The sequence below is a fragment of the Palaemon carinicauda genome, chromosome 38 (assembly GCF_036898095.1).
Source record: "Palaemon carinicauda isolate YSFRI2023 chromosome 38, ASM3689809v2, whole genome shotgun sequence".
In the NCBI taxonomy this organism is placed as follows: Eukaryota; Metazoa; Arthropoda; class Malacostraca; order Decapoda; family Palaemonidae; genus Palaemon; species Palaemon carinicauda.
This window is the reverse complement of record NC_090762.1, coordinates 24276675-24296760: the sequence shown is the minus strand read 5'-3', so window position 1 is coordinate 24296760 and position 20086 is coordinate 24276675. Positions and strand designations below refer to the sequence as shown.

At 32.2% G+C, this 20086-nt stretch overlaps 1 long non-coding RNA gene across 1 annotated transcript in view; it reads left to right on the top strand.

The window, feature by feature from the left end:
• The window catches only part of LOC137630114 (uncharacterized), a 30168-nt gene extending 21170 nt beyond the window's left edge, over positions 1–8998 (top strand). Inside the window, exons 2-3 of the long non-coding RNA XR_011041660.1 lie at positions 1041–1148; positions 6999–8998. This is a non-coding gene — a long non-coding RNA (uncharacterized lncRNA). The remainder of the gene's footprint in view (positions 1–1040; positions 1149–6998) is intronic.
• The last annotated feature ends 11088 nt before the right edge of the window (positions 8999–20086 follow it).

The window sequence follows — 20086 nt, the reverse complement described above, 5'->3', positions numbered from 1 at the left end:
GGGAACTGTGTTTTTTTTGTTTTTTTGTTTTTTTTTGTGACATATTAATCAGCTTGTTTTTTTAACCAATTTAAAGCTTATAAGTATTGTACTTATGCTCAAGTCCCTGAATGTACTTTTACTTCTCCCATCCTCACCCCTATTTTTCTTTGGTACCATCATGACTAGCGTATGCTCTTGGTGTTATTTGATAGAGTGGGAGGTTACTTGAGTATGTTTTAGGAAAAGATGACCCGGTATATGAGTTTTTACACAAAGGACGAGCCATCCCTTCATCCGTACAATGTGCTACCTGTGGTCATCCGTATGTCTTTATACCTCAATTGAAAATGTGGGCTTGTAATCAATTAGTCAAGGTTTCTAAGAAGAGAAAGCATCATGCATGTAGGTTTTTGTAACCACATTTAAGAGCACCTTTTTTTTTTTTTTTTTTTTTTTTTTTTTTTTTTTTTTTTTTTTTTTTTTTTTTTTTTTTTTAAAGGCTACCTTCAAGTCTAACAAAAACTCCTGATTGTGAATATTTTTCCTTTAAAGGACCTTTCAGCATGGCACTATTGTCCAGAACTTACAGGATAATGGAGGGCCTGGCATAGTCAGTGAATTGGATGAATCCAAGTTTGGAGTTTGGGTATTTGGTGGCTTAGAGCTGGAGAGCAAAAAAACTTTGGTTGATCAACCATAAAATAGATACTCACTTGTGCCCTTGATAAAACATTTTATTAAGGTGGGGTGCTTAATCCAGAGTGAATTATAGAAAAGCTATAAAGGTCTTGCCACTTACAGATATACGAACCTCTGTGTTAATCATTCAGAATGTTTTATGGATACAGACAGGTGCAGATACCCAAAACATAGAGAGGTTTTAGGGAGATGTCAAAAGTTACATTCTTGGTGGTGGAATGCAAAAGGAATATTTAGTTCAATATTTATCTTATGCTTTATCCACCAGGTAAAATTCATTTTAATACGCATTTTGAATTTTATGTATTTTGTTTTTTCATGAACTATCATACTAATGTGTGTTTATTTTACCACCACAGGAAGTCCGAGCATTTACATCATTTACTGCCTCAAGCTACCAACTTGCATCCTGACCCAGTGCTCCCACCATCTAGAGGATCCTCAACTATCTACCTCATAAATTTGAGGTAAGGATTACTGTATGACTACAGTACTTATGATACTTTAGTAGTGACTCCGTGGATAGCATGTGCAGCATAACCATGTAATGCTTGCCTGAACAGAGCTGTGTGTAATCTTTATTTTTCAGCAAAATGACTCACGGTGGTGCAAAAACTATTTGAGGGACAAGTGAATCATAGGTAATTATGGTATAGTTTCACTCCACTTATACTAGGATCCCCCATGATTTTAATTATAGAGAGGGAGTAGAAAACCTTATGAACAGCTGTTGTCCCGTAATGATCATGGTAAACAAAATGAATGAGTAGGGAAAATATATGGTTCATGTAATGTGCAAGCGAGCCAAAGTGGAGCAGAGCCAATTGAGTTATGTAATGTAAATTATTGTATAGATAATTATGATATTTTGATAGCACCGCACATCCATGTACCGCGTGCAAAGAACTTGAGTCATTGAGATAATGTTTATTTGTTAGCAAAGTGAGTCATAAGATTACAAAAACCAGTTGAGGGACGTGTGAATCATATGAATTTATGATATATTTTCACGCCACTTTCAATGGAGCCCTCATCATTATGATGGGGGGAGGGTATGAAACTTATGAACAGCTGTTTTCCCCTAATAATCATGGTAAAAAAATTGATAAACCACAACATAATGAGTAGGGAAAATATATGGTTCATGTATTTGGCTAGAAGGTAAAATATTATATATTCATTGTTCAATTGATAGCTATACAGAATACACTACAAGAAATGGGTGAGTGCTGACTATTTTGTCATTCTTCTCTCATTGGCATAATAACTTGGTATCGATTGACTAAAATGTGAAAGCCACTTTTCTAAATCCAATCTATACTTTTGAGACTGATTATGGGATGCTATACTTAAGTAGTTGCTCACAAGGAGGGATTGTGCAGCGCATCATTGTACCACTTGCCAGAACAGAAGAGCAGTAAGATAATGTTTATGGGAGTGAAGCGAGTGACGTAATGTGAATCATAGATAATTCAGATACTTTATCTTCATGCCATTTACACGAACCATATAATTTTGCAACTCGTTATCTTGTGTTTATTATTTATTTCTTATCATTCCTATTGCTGAAAATCTTTTTTTTTTTTTCCAAAACTGGTTTCCCACAGGGATCCCATAGGGTTGTTATTGTATGGGGGAGGGTTTGGACACCTAATAAACAGGTGGTTTGTTCCCTATATTCATTTTCAAAGTGGATGAATCACCAAATAACAGTTAGGAAAAATATATGGTTCATGTATTTAGCTATAAATTAAAGTATCATATGTTTACCAAAGAACGGTTCTCTCAATTTTTTTGCTGCTTTAAAAATCAATGGTGAATAGTTATGCTTATGCTATTTTTCTATGGATTTAGGACTTTTTCATATCTGATGTATTTACTAACTGATCTTTTGAACCCAATGAAACTTCCAGAAGTTTTATGCTACAGGTCTCAAAGTTTTATGTAACAACCATTTCTTAAACCCTATGGAGTTACTTAATGGCTGATATGTTTGTTGAAAATGCTTGTGGGGGAACAAAATATATAATAAGGTCATGTTCATTTACTTGCTGGCTGCCACTTGTGTAATAAGTGCTTTAGGGAGAATACAGTCTATTTATTCTGGCATTTAATCAAAGTAAGTGATGTATATAAGAAGCTCTTGTGCTATGTACGTAAGAAGATCTGTTTAATGTCTACCAAGTGATATAGCGTCATTATTTATCAAATGGAATACAGGTACTTACAGCAGATGAAGACTACAATCCATGAGGAATAGCACCTGAGGCTATGGTAGGTGGTGGTGTTTAGATGTGATACCGTACAATCATCTTTCACTGTTTTCCCCACCCTAATCCCAGGTTTCCTGTGACGCACTTGATACGTGTATTTTTCTTGCCGAGTTTGGTGTGATTTATGCTCGTCTCGTTCGTACACTGTGTAATTCACTTTTTATGGTATCCCCACCAGTAAAACATCATTTCCCACTGAGAATCCACGATAATTGTGCCATTTAAAGGGTAGAGAAAAGTAAAAACTAATGGTTGGAAATGCTGGACACATTAATATATGGTTCACTTATAAGAGAAGAAAATTAGTATCTTATCTTCTAACAAACTATATTATCTATAAACAGACTATGTATCACAAAATATTTGAACAGCAATGAATGCTATATCTTCAACTTGAATGGGATAAATCAGGTCAACTGCAAGCGAAAATAAGTATTCTGCAATATTTATCTTAATTAAATGCAATTTACACTGTTTCAAAAGATCAGGTATCTAAAGAACCTTCATTTTTTTGAGATGAAAGAACACTTCTAAAGCTAACGTTGCTAAGAGGAAATATTGTAGTGGGAAAACAATTTTTTTTTATGGTATGGGACCACTGAAAATAAGTAAAATATGATAAATGAGGAAAATTACAAGATATTTCCCCAGCTGAATTTCACTTGATTTGTTGTCTTTTAATTGATAAATGAAAACAATGATTTTTGCATTGTGCACATATGATACTCATAATAACCACCCAAATATTGTTGACTATGCAACTACATTCCCCACTCTATCCTACAATTATGACGACCTCATTGGGAAATCATTTGATCCTACATTAACATAATTATTCCTTTTGTCCTATAAATATGTGGTAACTTATGCGCTAGCTGGAACGATAGATACAGTAGTAACAATGGGTAAGTGAGGATGAGCCACCTACCTGCCTGCCTGAGCCAAGCCACTTTTGTCTTTGGTTGCGTGGTTACAGAATGTGATGCTACCAGGGTCCTAATTTTAAACCATCACTATTGGAATTTTCTCTTACTTTGGTTTGTTATAATACTGTAGTTTATTTTTGTCAAGTGCACTTTTACTTCTGTAGTTTATTTTTGTCAAGTGCACTTTTACTTTTGATCAGTGGATGAAGAGGCCTGAAAGATATAACTAAGGAAAGTTTTCCTTTTTAGAGAATCTTGATTTTGTGTAGCTTTGTAAGGTTAACTGGAGCATGAGCCTAGTGTAACAATTCATCATCATATCTTATCACGCCAACATTGTACCCACTGCGTAGCAGCCTGTTTACATTCATAGAGCTTCAAATTTGTACAGATTGGCTGCTTTTAACACCCACAAAGTATGTGGTTCATTGTCTGTATGTGATGCCCACATGGGGCCTCAGCAAAGGAGGTGAGATCCCTCTTATGAAGATTGTTAGCAGTCCTCCAACTGTAGCTCGTACTCGATTAAGAGTAACCCAATCCTTTCTACAGAGATTTGGTCCATGGGGAAGAAACTGACATGGGCTCTGTATGGCTTTGCCTGGTGGGCTGTGGTCTGTTTCTGTCCAGCATTCTAAATGGCAAGTTGATAACTCCATGGGGTCGAGGCTAGTGATGGTTATGAAGCTTTTGCAGGATTTTGATCTCTGTCTAACCATTCAGTGATTATAGCATGGGTGCTTTTCATCATTCTCTTTATATTTTTGGGTCTTTGAAGGGGCTATTCAGCAGATATTTGGTGGTGTAATGTCTGCCAATCTCTAGGGTGCTAGGAGGGGCGTTGGTCTTAGGGCACCAGTAATTATGTGACATGCTTGATTGAAGTTGGCGTTAACTTTATGGGGAAGACATGACCTTTCACAGACTGGTGAGCAGTATTCGGCAGTGGAGTAGTTGAGTGCCACGGGTTTTTGTCTTAAGATTGAGGTTTTATTTCCCATTTTGAATTAGCAAATTTGCCAAAGAGTTTTTTCTGGTAGCTACCTTCTCCTTTACTTTCCATACATGCCCCCTAAAAGATAGCATAATAGGTGCTTCTGATATACCGGAGGCAAGTGACCAGTCCCTGCTGGGATCAAGCACCTGCACCTTCCTGTTGGGAACTCAGGACTATTAATCCTTATGATATTTGGCTGTTAACCTGTTAGTTCTTCACAAGTCTAGGCCATATGAAATAATGGCTAACCCCCATTTGTGGTGGTTATATCCAGTTTTACCCACTTCTACCCTTGTTATGTTTAGGGTTACCCAGTCCTTCTTGGTGAGGGTTGTTTCACTGGGCATCCCTTCGTTTTAGGCTAGGCAGCTCCTCGTTGGATAGCCATTAGTCGCTTTCCTGCCTCTTTTCTAGCTTGTGAGTAGCTGCCCGAAAAGGTTCTTGTTCGTTCACTGTTGCGAAGCTTTGCGGTATTTCAGTCTTGGCCTTGCTTCCTGATGATTGTGGAATGGATGCAAGGGGTCATTAATTTGTTCATTTTTTGGATTCTTGTTAATATTTCTCGTCTTATATTGGATGGTGGGATACCGTCTACTTTGTATGAAGATAGTAGAGGTGTTGGTTTTAGACTGCCAGTAATAATCCAACATGACTTATTTAGCACTGAGTCTACCTCATGTGCATAGCTTAGATCTGTACAAAGGGTACTAAAATCTAGGAGCTTGCAATTGTGTGAGTCATGCCGACATTTTCTAAAGATTTGGTGATGTAAACACATTATATTAGTCAAAACAATATTTAGTTCGTTATTTGATGTTAAATAAAATTAGTAATTCGATAAGACAATGATTGGTCGGTCAAGGGACAAAGGAAGGATAGGGCAGCCAATGGTGGATAAAGGCAGGATTATATTAAAGAATAAGGTTGGATAGATTTTTCATTGATTTAAGGTAACTTTGGTTAATCATTGGCAAGTCATATTGCTGTTGTGTTAATAGTTTTGGATAGGTTAGTTAAAGTATACCCAGTAAGTAAAAAACAATATCGAATAAGCTTGTCAGTGAACTAGTCAAGATTAGGTTAGTGAGTCGAAGAGTGTGTGATAAAGTTATCCATATTTAAACTAGTTAGGATGGTGAAGATTGATAGAATAAGCTGGTTCATTGATTGAAGGTTAACCAGAAAATTCACTTAGAGGTATTAAGTGAGTCAAAGATTGTGTGATAAGGTTTACTATAGTTAAACTAGATAAGTAAGATGGTGAAGATTGTTGGAATAAGCTGGTTCATTGATTGAAGGTTAACCAGAAAATTCACTTAGATGTATTAAGTGAGTCAAAGATTGTGTGATAAGGTTTACTATAGTTAAACTAGATAAGTAAGATGGTGAAGATTGTTGGAATAAGCTGGATCATTGATTGAAGGTTAACCAGAAAATTCACTTGGATAAATTGATTGATATGATAGGATAGCTGGAGTTATTTTGTGGAGGATCCATGCTATATATAATGAAAGTTTAGAATGCCATTTTAATTACGAGAGGGGTATATTTCCCTGATAAATTTATGAAGTTGCAGGTGTTATTTTAGGTGAGGGGGAACAATAATTATTCATTTACACAGCACTATACTCTTGTATACTAAGCAATATTCTACCCCTGAAACTGTTACTGTGTCAGTAAATCTTGTTTTTGCTCAGAATTTATAAACATCGTTTTTATGCGAATGTTTTTATGAGTAGTTTGTGTTTTTGACCAGGTATCCTCTGTGGTGTAAGGTAGAATATTTTATTCAGGGAATTTATGCTTTATTGAATATCTCTTGAAGAAAACAGTGGAATAGCAGAAGTCAGTCATTCGATTTGTGAAGTATTTCCTTGTTAGGATTCCGGAATTAATACTTTTTTGCTTTACATGATATACTTTGGGTTGTAATGTTTGCTATAATGAATATCGTGGACATGTCTTGTCATTATTTCCAATATTTTAGAATATTTTTTTTATTTTTAGTTTATCATGTAGAATGTTTTACCAAAAGTGTGGTCATGATATTGAAGTGCACAGTAAAATTTTCTATTAAGAAAGATACATCTGTAAAATTAACGTCTTTTATTTATTTTTCAGACTAGAATCATCAAAAGGAAATGAAATTATAGTCTCCTGCTCAAGCTAGAAAATTAAACTGCTGTAAGACATTCCTAATGACGTCAAAATGAAGATCTACCGTAAATATTCTGGGATTTACTACAGAAAAAAATTCCAGAAGGTTTCAGAAGACAAAATTTGAAGTTCATAAGGAGTAGCAAATAGTCTCGACTGAAGTGGCCATACTATCATCAAACATTTTATTGTTACTATTATCACTAGCCAAACTACAACCTAGTTGGAAAACCTAGTGAAAACCCTTATGAGAAATATAATTATAGTCCTTCAAATATTTTAAATCTGTGTGTTACAAAGGTCACTCCATTTATATCACATTAGTTCAATAGTAGTCACTAACTGAGATTTGAAGAACAGAAGTCGAGTTAAAGTAAACAAGTCATTTACAATATCACCAGATTATTTGAAGTTAATTAGTCTTTATTTTTGGAATTTAATTATAAAAGCCGTTAATTTTTACTCAGTTTAGTAGCAAGTATTCTATTGGCTCCTAATCATAACAGAGTCAGTGCATATAAAGCTATTTTAGTTAATTTTGAATTTTCTGTATCTTTCCCTTAATAAATACAAGTGAAGCTATTTTTTCTAGTAAATTCTAAACGTCTAAAATTTAACTTGAAAATCAGGTCCAAATCTACATTTATGAGCGTTGACTTTTCTAATTAAAACTCGGATTGCAATTTCTTAATTTTTATTTGATATTAAACAATCACAATCGTTTGAATAGTTAGCTGGTGCCAAGTGCCTCTAAAATAATTAGCCAAAATTATTATAGTTCATGTTAAATGGAGTGGCCTTTTGTATTATAAATGTTTTTTTGAAAAGGTAAATTTAACAATAACAATCGGGTAAGACTAACAAATGTAAATGAGGAAGGACTTCTGCCTTACAAATTTGCTGTTCATGTTTTCAATTTTTATTAACTATTGCTAAATCAAATGTCAATATCCTCTGGACCTCTTAAAATCAAGGTCGCATCATTTTCAGCATTGTGTGAAATACTGTAAACAAGTTATCTAAATGTGTGACTGAAGGGAAATTTATATTAATCATCTTTTTAGCAATTGATTCAAATTCAAGTACATTAATTGCATGTGGATATAACCTCCAACTACTTATTTTAACTATGAATATTTTTTTCATCTCTATACCTTTTCATCTCTGCCTTTCGAGATTCACATCCAATTAGTAGCAACTCACATTGAAATTTTCTCCTACTCAACGTCGAATCTATGGAAGGCCTATGTTCTCTTAAAAAAGTATAAGCATATATGCTTAAGATCTTAGCTACTATATTAAAAAAAAGTCTGGTTTTCTAATTAGCCAGTTTGTCACAGTTCAGTAACTTTTTTTCATTGAGCGGGGAGGGGATAGCTTATCATAATCCAGGAATATACACGTGTATAAGTTTTGCTATTTTGAATATACTAGAGAAGTAAAATAAATGCTAATTGGTGATTTTTGCTAATATATTTCAAAATATACGAGAGAAATAAAAAATGAATATCGATGATTTTTTGTCTTAAAATTTCAAAATATACTAGATAAATAAAAAATGCTAATTGAAGAGTTTGGCTTATATTTCAGAATATGTTAAATGCTTATTGCTGATTTAGCTTAGGTATTTCAAAATAACCGTCCTATTTCCTTTCCTCTAGTAATAATGACATATTCTTCTTATTTGAAGACTATATAAATCCCCAGTACTAGAATTATTTTCATATAGCCTATTTCACTTGAAGGGGGAGAGAACCAAGTATGCTCTGTAAAGAATTCGTTTTTTATTTATTGAATAAACTTATTGTGCGAGTAACTGGTCCATTCATGATTAGAATAATTTTGAATGTTTATGATGGGAATCCCTGTGTTTTAGTATTGCTAAGTATTAGAAGCCTAATTCTCTCTCTCTCTCTCTCTCTCTCTCTCTCTCTCTCTCTCTCTCTCTCTCTCTCTCTCTCTCTCTCTCTCTCTCATATATCTTAGAATTAAGGTTATATCCACATCATAAATATACCTGTTTATAAATAAGTTTAGATTGTTTTGAATTTTGTGTTTTTTTTGCCAAAGTGTTGGTAAGTTTAGTCTCAAAATTTCACATCAAATGGTTTAATTATTTTAATTAAATTAATAATTTTCCGAAAATATCAATATTTTAATTATTCCAAAAGCTTGTTTACAGTAGATGATCCTATTTAATTTTCTTCAATCTAGTGAATGTTAATTTGTTTAATAATACAGTATTAGAATGACAAAATTGCTATCAAAAGGATAGAATATCTTATCCACTGGTTTTAAGCTTTTCATAATCTTTATACAAAAGATGGCATTAGCTGCCTCGTGTTCTAGTTCAGAATATGGTCTATATAGTTAATAACAATTGTAGTTTGGAACATTTTACAAATTAGGTTTATATTAAAATGTTTTATGAAGGTAATAGTAATTTGAGTTATGGTAGTCTTAAAAACCATCTGTGAAGTTGGGTTTAAATTAATATTCACGAAATACATCTTGCTTATAGTAGATGCTCTAAGAGTGGTTTTGATGTAAACTTTAAGGATTAATCCTGAAAGGCTTAATTAAGGATTACTTATACCCTAGGAAATAGTCAGGATTAATATTTTGTAAAGAGAATGCTCATATACATCTAGTTTTTGATACGTAGGTTAAACCTGAAGGGATTTAGGAATCGCACGTAGGTACTGCTTCTGAGGAAAGAAAAATAATCAGTTATTCAGGATATGATCAATTATTTAGGACAATGGGAAGAATAATTACTTTTAGGGAAGCTCAAATAATTGGTTTTAAAGTAAACTTTCAAGATTATTCCTAAAAGGCTCAATTAAAGGAGGAGTTAAACTTAATGAAGGGGTCAGTATATTTGTAAAGAAAATGGTCATATACATCTAGTTTGTGATACGTAGGTTAAACTTGAAAGGGTTTAGGCACTTGTCACTGCTTCTGAGAAAAGAAAAATATTCCGGGCGTGGTCAGTTATTTAGGGTAATGGGAGGAATAATTAATTTTAGGGAAGCTCAAAGAAAAACAAAGGGTTTCACGAAACAATCTGGTGAATACCTGCGAGATTCCTTCCAAGTAAAATAAAAGTAGTACTTTGGTTACATTTACACATTTAGAGGGTAATGGATTTTGAAAATTTCAGTTGGTATAGAAATGTAGATTGTATCCCGTAAAATGTTGAAGGGGGTTTTATAGGTAGAATAGCTTTGCAAATCTAAAATGTAACTTCATATAAATAAGACACGAATCTAAAGAGGTAATTAGGCAGATATCATTTTGAAATTGTATCTTAAAGGTTAGTACTTTTGAAATAATATTTACAGAACAGGGTATTGTTGTAGTTAAAATTTTTAAGTAGATTAAAAGTGTAGATTTTATACTATTAAAAGTGGGTTTATAGGTGAAATTACTTTGCAAAAAAAAAGTGTGAAATTTTCAATTTGATTAGAAAGTTAGATTTTAAACTATTAAAAGTGAGTTTATAGATAGAATTAGTTTGCAAAAAAAGAAAGTGGTTGATTGTAGATTGTAAACTTAAATGTGGGTTTATGTGTAGAATTACTTTGAATTTTTTTTTTTTTTTTTTTGAATTATCAATTTGATTAGAAGTGTAGATTTTTAACTATTACAAGGGGGTTTATAGGTAGAATTGCTTTGAAAATAAAAAAAATATATAAATGGGATGTGAAAAAAAAATTATGTAATTAGGCAGATATGAAAAGCTTAAAAACAGTTGTTTTTTATGTTGAAAATTACTTTTTTTTTTTTTTTTTTTTTTTTTTGGCCATTTACGATTTTATTAGGTACAATTATTAATCCTTAAAACTTGAGATGGGAGGTGCTTCTATAATTCATAACTACATTGGTTAAAATTATTTCAAATATTTCTTGTATATAATAGTTGCTATTTATTAATGTCAATTGCATAAGAAAAATTGGTATGGACGAAAATACTTGAAGGTACAAGAGCTTAAGTCTTGAATGGTAATTTATGGCAAAAAAAGTGACATAACCTCTGCTAATAGTATAACTGCATATATTGAATAAGTAAAGGTAGATGGTCCAGCATTTTGACATCTGTAATATGGGTCATTACTGACTACTTTAGTTATATCCTAGGTTCATTATAGTCAGAGCTTGAAAGGGTTCATTCATAAGATTTGAGTACAATATAGTTGAATAGCTAATTGAATCAATTTCTTCATTCATAACATAAATTATACGTATAAGTTTAGCAATTCTGGGGTTTAGCAAAGGAGTTAATTCCTAATATCCTCATAGTCACCACTAATAGCGATGTTAAGAATTGACCCCAATGGCTTAAACCCCGAGGTTGTCCAACTTCAGGTATCTCATATCTGTTATGAATGAAGAAATTTACCCTAATTATCTATTCAAATATCTGGTACCCTATCTATTCGAATATCTGGTACCCAATCTCATGAATGAACCTAGGATATCACTAAAGTAGTCAGTAATGTCCATATCACTGACATCAAAATGCTGGGCCATACCTTTACTAATTCAGTATATGCAGTTATACTATTAGCTTAAGTATGTCACTTTTTTGCCATAAATTATCATTCAAGATTCAAGCTCTTGTTATGTAATTGACATTATTAAGTATGTCATAAAAAATATATTACACTTCATTAAGCTGTTAAGATATGTTTACCATATTCAAACATTGCATTGTAACTAATGAGGAATTAAAAAATAAAATGCATAAGAAAAGTATATTACAATTTTTTATTTAGTTTCCCCTGGTACATAAAAAGAAAATTGGATGAAAATTAAAACTAAAAAAATAAAAACAAATTTAAGGACCAAGAATGTTCTCCCTAATCGCCCCCCTCCCCCTTTTAGCACCAGTAAATGCCTTATTCACCATGAAAAACGGACCAAAAAGCTCATGAAATAGTCCTTTCTCCTAACTAGTCACTTGTCCTTTTGGACTATTATTAATCCCCCCTGTACAGAATTTGTTCACCCCCCAACTGGGGTATGAGAGCAGTAGTACCAATGTTTTATGGTTGGATATATGCAGTCAAGATGGCCGAACCGTCTGGTATCATTTTGGACCAAAGTCCACTTTTTAATCCAGCTCTTTGTCAAATAGGGTTTTACCTGACTAAAGTCATGATAAATACTGGCCTTGTTATTATTTCTATTAGATAATATTGCTCAAAAGCCTCTTTAACAAGGCAATAAATTAAAGTATTAGGTACAAAAGTATACCTAAATATGGAAACCTTTAACACAATATGGATGAAGTAAAACTTAGAAATTTGTTAAAAGACTTTTATTGTAGAAGATTGAATGCCAAACAGGACACAGGTTTCAGTGTAATTGGTTTAGTTATATGATAAAAATACAAACACTATGAAGTCAATGACATATGCATCAGATTCATGAAACCTCCTTTTCTGAAAGCTTTAAATGCTTTAGATTCAAAGAAAACTTAGACTGTCTTTCATTGAGCTCACGATTCAACTAAGAAAGTCTCATAAGTGAGCCTTCCTTCATCCAATATGGCGCCCAGAATGACAAAAAAATAAAAAATCCCGTTTTCTTTGTTTTCCCAGTCAGTGTCCGTTTTCTTTCACTGAACAACTGTTGGTGCATTTGAAACTCAGCATTTGAGGTTACATATTTCATGATTGTGTAAGTGAGCAGTGCATTATCTAATATAATAAAATTATTAATAAAAAAAAGAAGGAAAAGGAAAGCCCACCAAGGCCATCCCCTGTCCCACCTAGTAACTAGTAACTTAATGCAAAGTTTTCTTCTTAGTAAGCAATGTTACTAGGCCCTTGAATGCTTTCATTTTCTTTTTTTTCTTTTTTTTTATTGATAATTTTACAAAAAATGACATCAGGATTGTAATTCAATGGCTTCAGAAATAGTTTAGAGCTCACATGAAGTTGAATGGTAAAACATTTGTCATAATCGAAATTACTCTAAGGCAGATTCCAGCTATTATAGCTACGTTAATTCTTTAATGAACACATGAAATTATACACTTTTGAACAAGACATTTCTAAAATGGAAAACAAATAAAAAATCTAAAATAAAAGTGTCATTTTCAGGCCTTTTGTGCAGTTTCAGAACGATCCATTACTACAGACACCTGAAGCTCTCTCAAAAGCAGACAAGATTCACAAATGCCAAGATGCCTCCTGGTCTTGCCCCATTCCATACATATGATTGAGTCTGGTAAAAGAGAAGAAGACGTGCAAGACTACTGCCCTGACCATCCTTGCTACTCCTCCCAGCAGACAGTCAGATCGGACCGAAGTACACATTCATCTTACACGTGGACACCCAAATCACTTTAGCTGTGTAATAGTTTTCAAATACATACCCAACAAAAACCTCGCTTGAAAGCGCATTTAACCTGGAACACTCTATAAAGCTATATTTAAAAACGAAATAGTAAACTTATTAAAATTATCTGAAACGTATGACTAATTGAATATTTAACTACAGTTTGAGTAGATAAGTTTTGATTCCAACTTTATATAACAATTAATAAACTTAGGCTTAACCAATACCTCCAAAAATATACAATAATCCTGCAATTATTAGCACATCTTATACACCAATAGGATTAAATGATGTCATCCTCACTAAATACTATCCTCCTTGCTAAAGTATACTATCCCCAGCACATAAGCCCTTAACATACTATCATCATCTTATAATTATATCACACTTCTAATCTTATAATCTCTTACTATACTATCCTCTACTCACAATTCCTTTCTATACCATCACGTGCATATATTCCCTGACTAAAATATCAGCCAATTATCAAAGATGATTTATTATTATTTATAACGTATTTTACACGTCCTGTGTAACTCAATATATCACTACGAGTTACGGTCAAAAACAGTAATGATCAAGCTATTTTCAGTGATTAAAATAATTCGGTACTTTCTGGATTTTTGTCTTTAAAAAGAGTTTTGATTAACCAAATCTAAAATGAAGTTTGAAATGCTTTTTTTTTTAAGTTACTAGAATGAGCTATCACAAAATGACAGACAGACAGACGGATATCATGATTGTCGAGTACGGTATTTTCTACTGAAAACTCGTACAAGAACTGATATTAAATTGAATATTAAATTAGATATTAAATTAAACATTAAATTTGATATAAACATCAAATTAGATATAAATATATTAAATTAGATATTAAATAAATATTAAAGATATTAAATAAACATTAAATAGATATTAAATTAGATATTAAATAGTTTTCTTTGGAACACGAGCGTCTCTGAGCTCCCAAATACCATTCAATGTAAGGTAGTTGAAAAATTATAAAAGAGAGGAAATATTAAATAATTACCTACCTAATGACATTTAATAACGACGAATTGATTGCGTGTTTTAATTCGAATTAAATTATCAAATACTTATCTATAAATACTCAGTAGTTCAATAACAATGATATTTAATAATGATGAATTCATTAAGGGTTTAAATTCGATAAAAACGAATAGCTTTCGTATAGAGAAACACAGGACCAGGAATTATAACATCTATAAAAGTTAATTAATTAAGAAAATATATGATAAAGAACAAAACATCAAACGCAAATCTCTCTGAACAAAATGGCAAATTATAATCTAATATTAATTTCTAGATGACTTTATGAAGACTGAAATTTACTATTTAGATAATTCATATCTCGTAATTAATATTTCAAAACTCTAAAATTGAGATAATAATTTATTCTTTAAAAGAATTTAAAGTTAAACTCACAGTTCTCTTAGAAAATTTATAGTAATTAAGCTTTTACTGAAACTGAAATTTTCCATTAAAAATAATTCAAATCCGCAATTAATAATTCAAAATTCTATAATCGAAATAATAATTTGGTCTTTAAAGAATTTTTTATATAAATATATAAAAAAAAAACCAACTTTTAAGTTAAATTTCATAGTCATCAGGAAAAATTATATTTAGGCATATACACAAACTTCGTGATTTTTTTACTCTAACAGGTCTACATTTTTAAGAATGGTCTCTTTCAAAATCTTAAAACGACAATTTTTTTTCATATGTTCTGCTTACTGAAAGCTGTGGGATCTACAGTCTTGGAAAATACTTTTTTCAAGCAAATCTAGTTTGAAACCTGCCAATGGACTGAATGACTGGATGTTGAACTTACTAAATGGATAAGGGGGATATTTTTCACCTTTTCAGAGTTAAATAATATTTCTTTTTAAGCTATGTTACGTAAATTACAGTGCAAAATCTACCCTAATTCTGCATGGAAAACCTAATTTGTACCCATCTACATAAAAAAAAAAGTTTTAACTAAAATCCTTTCAATCTAACTTCTTTAAGAAACACTGACAAAAGCTGACTTCCCATGTCCACCTTGGGACATGATCTATTGAAGTTAAATAGGCAAAGTAATAACCTAACTTCTCCATAAGACTCTCACACCAATCATTCGATACTAGCACAACAATCCTTCATTCCTTGCAGTGGAATTCATAACACTTTCATAGCACAAGGTCCCAATATTTAATATTTGCAAATTTTTATCAAGATTAAATTAGATACTTTCAAAGATCAAAATCTACTGGGTTTTAAAAATTCTATTTATACTGATGTGCAATGACAGAGTAATTGTGGCTTGAAAATAATTTATCATGTTATCAATAAGAAACTGAAACAAAAAAATATTCTAAGGAAATCCAGTGATTAACATTTTTTTTAAGAGGGAAACTGGATTGAATGAATTTAGGAATATAGCCCAGTGCTTGAAGGCTATTAAGCTAGTGCAACTACAATAGGGTTGAGAGAGAGAGAGAGAGAGAGAGAGAGAGAGAGAGAGAGAGAGAGAGAGAGAGAGAGAGAGAGAGAGAGAGTGTGTTATCCTATTTCACTGTGCTGTGGGTAAAAAATGAACACTAAGGTAGCTAGGTTATACAATATCCAATTTCCCATACAGTATTTAATTTTCATTACTTTTGCTGCTTCACCAAATATTTTTAATCTAATCTTATATTTCTCAATTTAATACTCAAAACTACTTTAGGCAGAGTGAACTCTGTTGACCCCTTAAGGGTAAACAACTAAACCAGAGGTGTCCTTGAAGAGTGTAGGCACAGAAATAATTACTTACAAGGTCAGTAGTGGGTACTTTGTTTTTTGTCTAAATTTAAACCTTAAGTGATATAGAAAGACATAACTTTTAATATTGTACTGTAACAATTTAAACTGTGCCCTCTTTCATTAAGACAATTTGTAAATTTCTCATTTTAAATAATGAATAAAGTTTGTACTTACTTTTATATTGTACTGTAACATTTTAAACTGCGCCCTCTTTCAATATGACAATTTATAACTATAATATTTTATTGTAACATTTTAAACTGTAACCTTTTTCAATATGACAATTCATATATTTCTCATAATAATAAATAATGAGCAAAATTTGTTATTACTTTGATAACCACCCATGTTCTAAGTGTGAATTATTCTAATCATTAAGATTCTAATCAAAGTTCACGCTTTTCAAATGGAATAAATTGATACCAATTATCTAATCAATTAAAATAAAAACTGGACAAGGAGTCAGGCGCAAAAAAAAAAAAAAAAAAAAAAAAAAAAAAAAAAAAAAAAAAGCCAGGTATGAACCTGCCCATGATCCACTATTATTGAACAATCTTACAATTTCTGCTCATTATCAAGATGTCTCATCATAAACATAGTAAAAATATTAAGATAGGAGCAAAGCGGATTATGAATGATCTGTTTAGAGAGTTAACAATGTTTTGAGGACGATATTCCAATTATTGTGAATTGCGTAGGTGTAAGATACCTAATAACTCTCAGAATTTTATGAATTTTCTTCTGGGAAGGATACTGTTTGAAGACGGAATATTTCTGCACATCAGTATTGCATTAAAAAAAAAAAAAACTACCCAGAAATCTATGCATCTATGGAAACACAGGTTATGAGGATTCGTAAAGGAAATGGAACTTTGAACTATGTAAATAAAAAAAAACCTTGTCATAAATCCAGGAAACTTTTCACTTAAAGCCCACAAACCTGATGAGATTTTTTGCCCACGATTTATAAACCTATTTTTCATACCATATCAGTTCTCCCCTCCTTTAAACACCACAAACACACAAACTAACCTGAACAGCCTTTGCGTCAGCGGCAAGATATTCAAAAACTTATTACACAATTTATCTAAAAATGATTAAAGTGTTATTTATCCCTTCTTCATGTCATGGGTACAAATGACACGAGCCAAGAAACAAAATGGAGTTTATGAACCGAGCTGTGCACCTTTTCAGAGAGCCCAGGTATCTCGCCATAATGAAAAGTTCTGAAATGCAAGACTTAAAAATAACCCTCTTACTCAAGTCCTTGAAACACTTACGTTGAGTACACTTATCGTTAATCTTTAAGATTTAAATTATACCTGAAATTGAGGTTTTTATGAAGAAAAAAATAATAACAATTACCACTGATTACACATTAACTTCAAAAAAGAGCATAAACATGTCTGGAGCACATTGAATCACAATCCTTTTACATTAAATAGACATTTCACTACTTACATTACACAACTCATAACAAATTTGATGTTTTTTGTCATTGACACAAGTGCATACAATTTTACTAGAAATGAAAATGATAGTACCAAAACCTGTACATTTGACATTATAACCTCCTACAATATTCAAATAAGATCATTTATGAAAAATTCTAAAATCTGATAAACCATTACAAGCAAAGAATTTGAGACTTTTGAGCAAGTTAATAATGGCATAACACAGGACATCATTTTTCATGATTTTGGCTGTCAAGATAAAACCTGCACATACGAGACAGCTGGATCAATAAGCAGACTAAAATCCAAAATATTTACCAGAACAGACTGTCGCCTTTGACAAGTACAATATATTCAAGCCAACACATTGAGCTACAGCTCTCAATACACCAGTAAAAGAATGAACAAATTCTGTACATGGGGAATAAAATAACAGTCCAAAAGAACAAGTGGTTACTCTAGTTAAGATCAGGATCTACCTCATGGACTCTTCAGCCCTTTTTGTGGTGAGGAATAAATTGGCAAATGCTGATGATCAAAGAGGAGGGGGGCAGGGGGAGACTCATCAGCCATATGAGGCGAGTGTCTGTTTTTTTTTTTTTTTCTAACATTTCCAAATTTGGGATAAGGAAGGATCAAGGATGAGGAGGGGGAGATCTGAAATTGGAGGTGAGTATCAGTATAATATATAAGAGAATTTCTCCATAATTAAACCTCATTGGAAAAAGTTATCAAAATTTTCCCATTACTTTTAACAATTAGCATGTTATTCTTCAAGCTATATTCATGCAGCTCCAAAAGTTTGAGAGAGAGAGAGAGAGAGAGAGAGAGAGAGAGAGAGAGAGAGAGAGAGAGAGAGAGAGAGAGAGAGAGAGAGAGAGATGCCAACTGTTGTAAAGCATCACAAGATGTCAAAGGGAGGATGGGTAATGAGACAAAATTTGACTAATATTTAAGAAATATTCACTCATGATATTGGGATGAAATTTTACTAACATTTAAGAATTATTTACCCATAGAATTGGGACAAAATTTTACTAATATTCAAAAATTAATCACACATGGTATTGAGACGAAATTTTACTAATATTTAAGAAATATTCACTCACGGTATTGGGATGAAATTTGACTAATATTCAAGTATTATTCACCCATGGTATTGGGACAAAATTTTAGTTATATTTAAGAATGATTCACCCATGGTATTAGGAAGAAATTTGACTAATATTCAAGTATTATTCACCCATGGTATTGGGACGAAAGTTTAGTTATATCTGAAAATTATTCACTCATGGTATTGGGACGAAACTTTAGTTATATCTAAAAATTATTCACTCATGGTATTGGGACGCAATTTTATGATCGTTTAGTACATAGCATAGGAAGAAAAACTTGAGGTGCTGCATGTGAACATACCTTGAATTCCACTGATAAAGAATTCCTTTTTAAAGATATCCCCAAAAACATTAAGCAAATTATTAGAAATATGTATGAATCCTGAATCCATCCAATTTCAAAGATTTTGTCAATCAGATCTTAATTCACAGAGCAATGCAATGTAACTCTGAAGCCTAAAGATTGTCAAGCAAACTGGAACTCTTGAAAACAAGAGTGATAGAAAAAATGAAACAAGGAATTACTTGAATTGGAACAAGAAAACAACCAACGACAGGAAATAACAAATCTAAAGAGCACACAAAACAGCTTTTTAGATCAAGTTGTGTAGTGGATAACTCCATACACAAGGGATTTCTCTTAATAATTGCTTAGGTAATATAGTGCTCTAAAAATAACTCCATAGATCACTTCATTATCCAATGGGTACCAAAGACAAGTGTTCTAAATAACACTAAAGACGAAAGTGTCCAGAATAACTTCCAAGAACAAGGGTCGTGAATAACTGAATGGACAAAGGAATAAGGCCTAAAAATCTCCATAGACAAAGTAGTGTCCCGAACCAGTGTTCGCTACAAAAAAAAACTGCAAAAAAGGGAGTACTCAAAACCGTTAAATCGAATAAGTGTCCTAGATAGATTATTAAATCATAAAATTCCTCGAATATCTCCATAGATAAAGGATTCCAAGATTAATGTATAGACTAATCAGTATTCCAAATAACCTAAAAGAAATCATGTAGATCCTGGATTTATCCACAATGACTAATGAGTTCCTCAAATAACTCCATAGAACCAGAAATGCTAAGGAAGTTTCAAGCAAATAGGGACTAAGGAGTATAAATCTTAAAGCTTGGTAAATCAAGACTAACAAGTTCCTCAAATAACTCCATAGAACAAGAAATGCTAAGAAGGAAGTTTTAAGCAAATCGGAGCTAAGGGGGTATAATCCTGAAAGCTTGGTAAATCAAGGCATTACCCAATATCTTTGCCAACAGAAAATTCATAAAACTAAAGGAACTCTGGAATACATTTTCAAACAAAG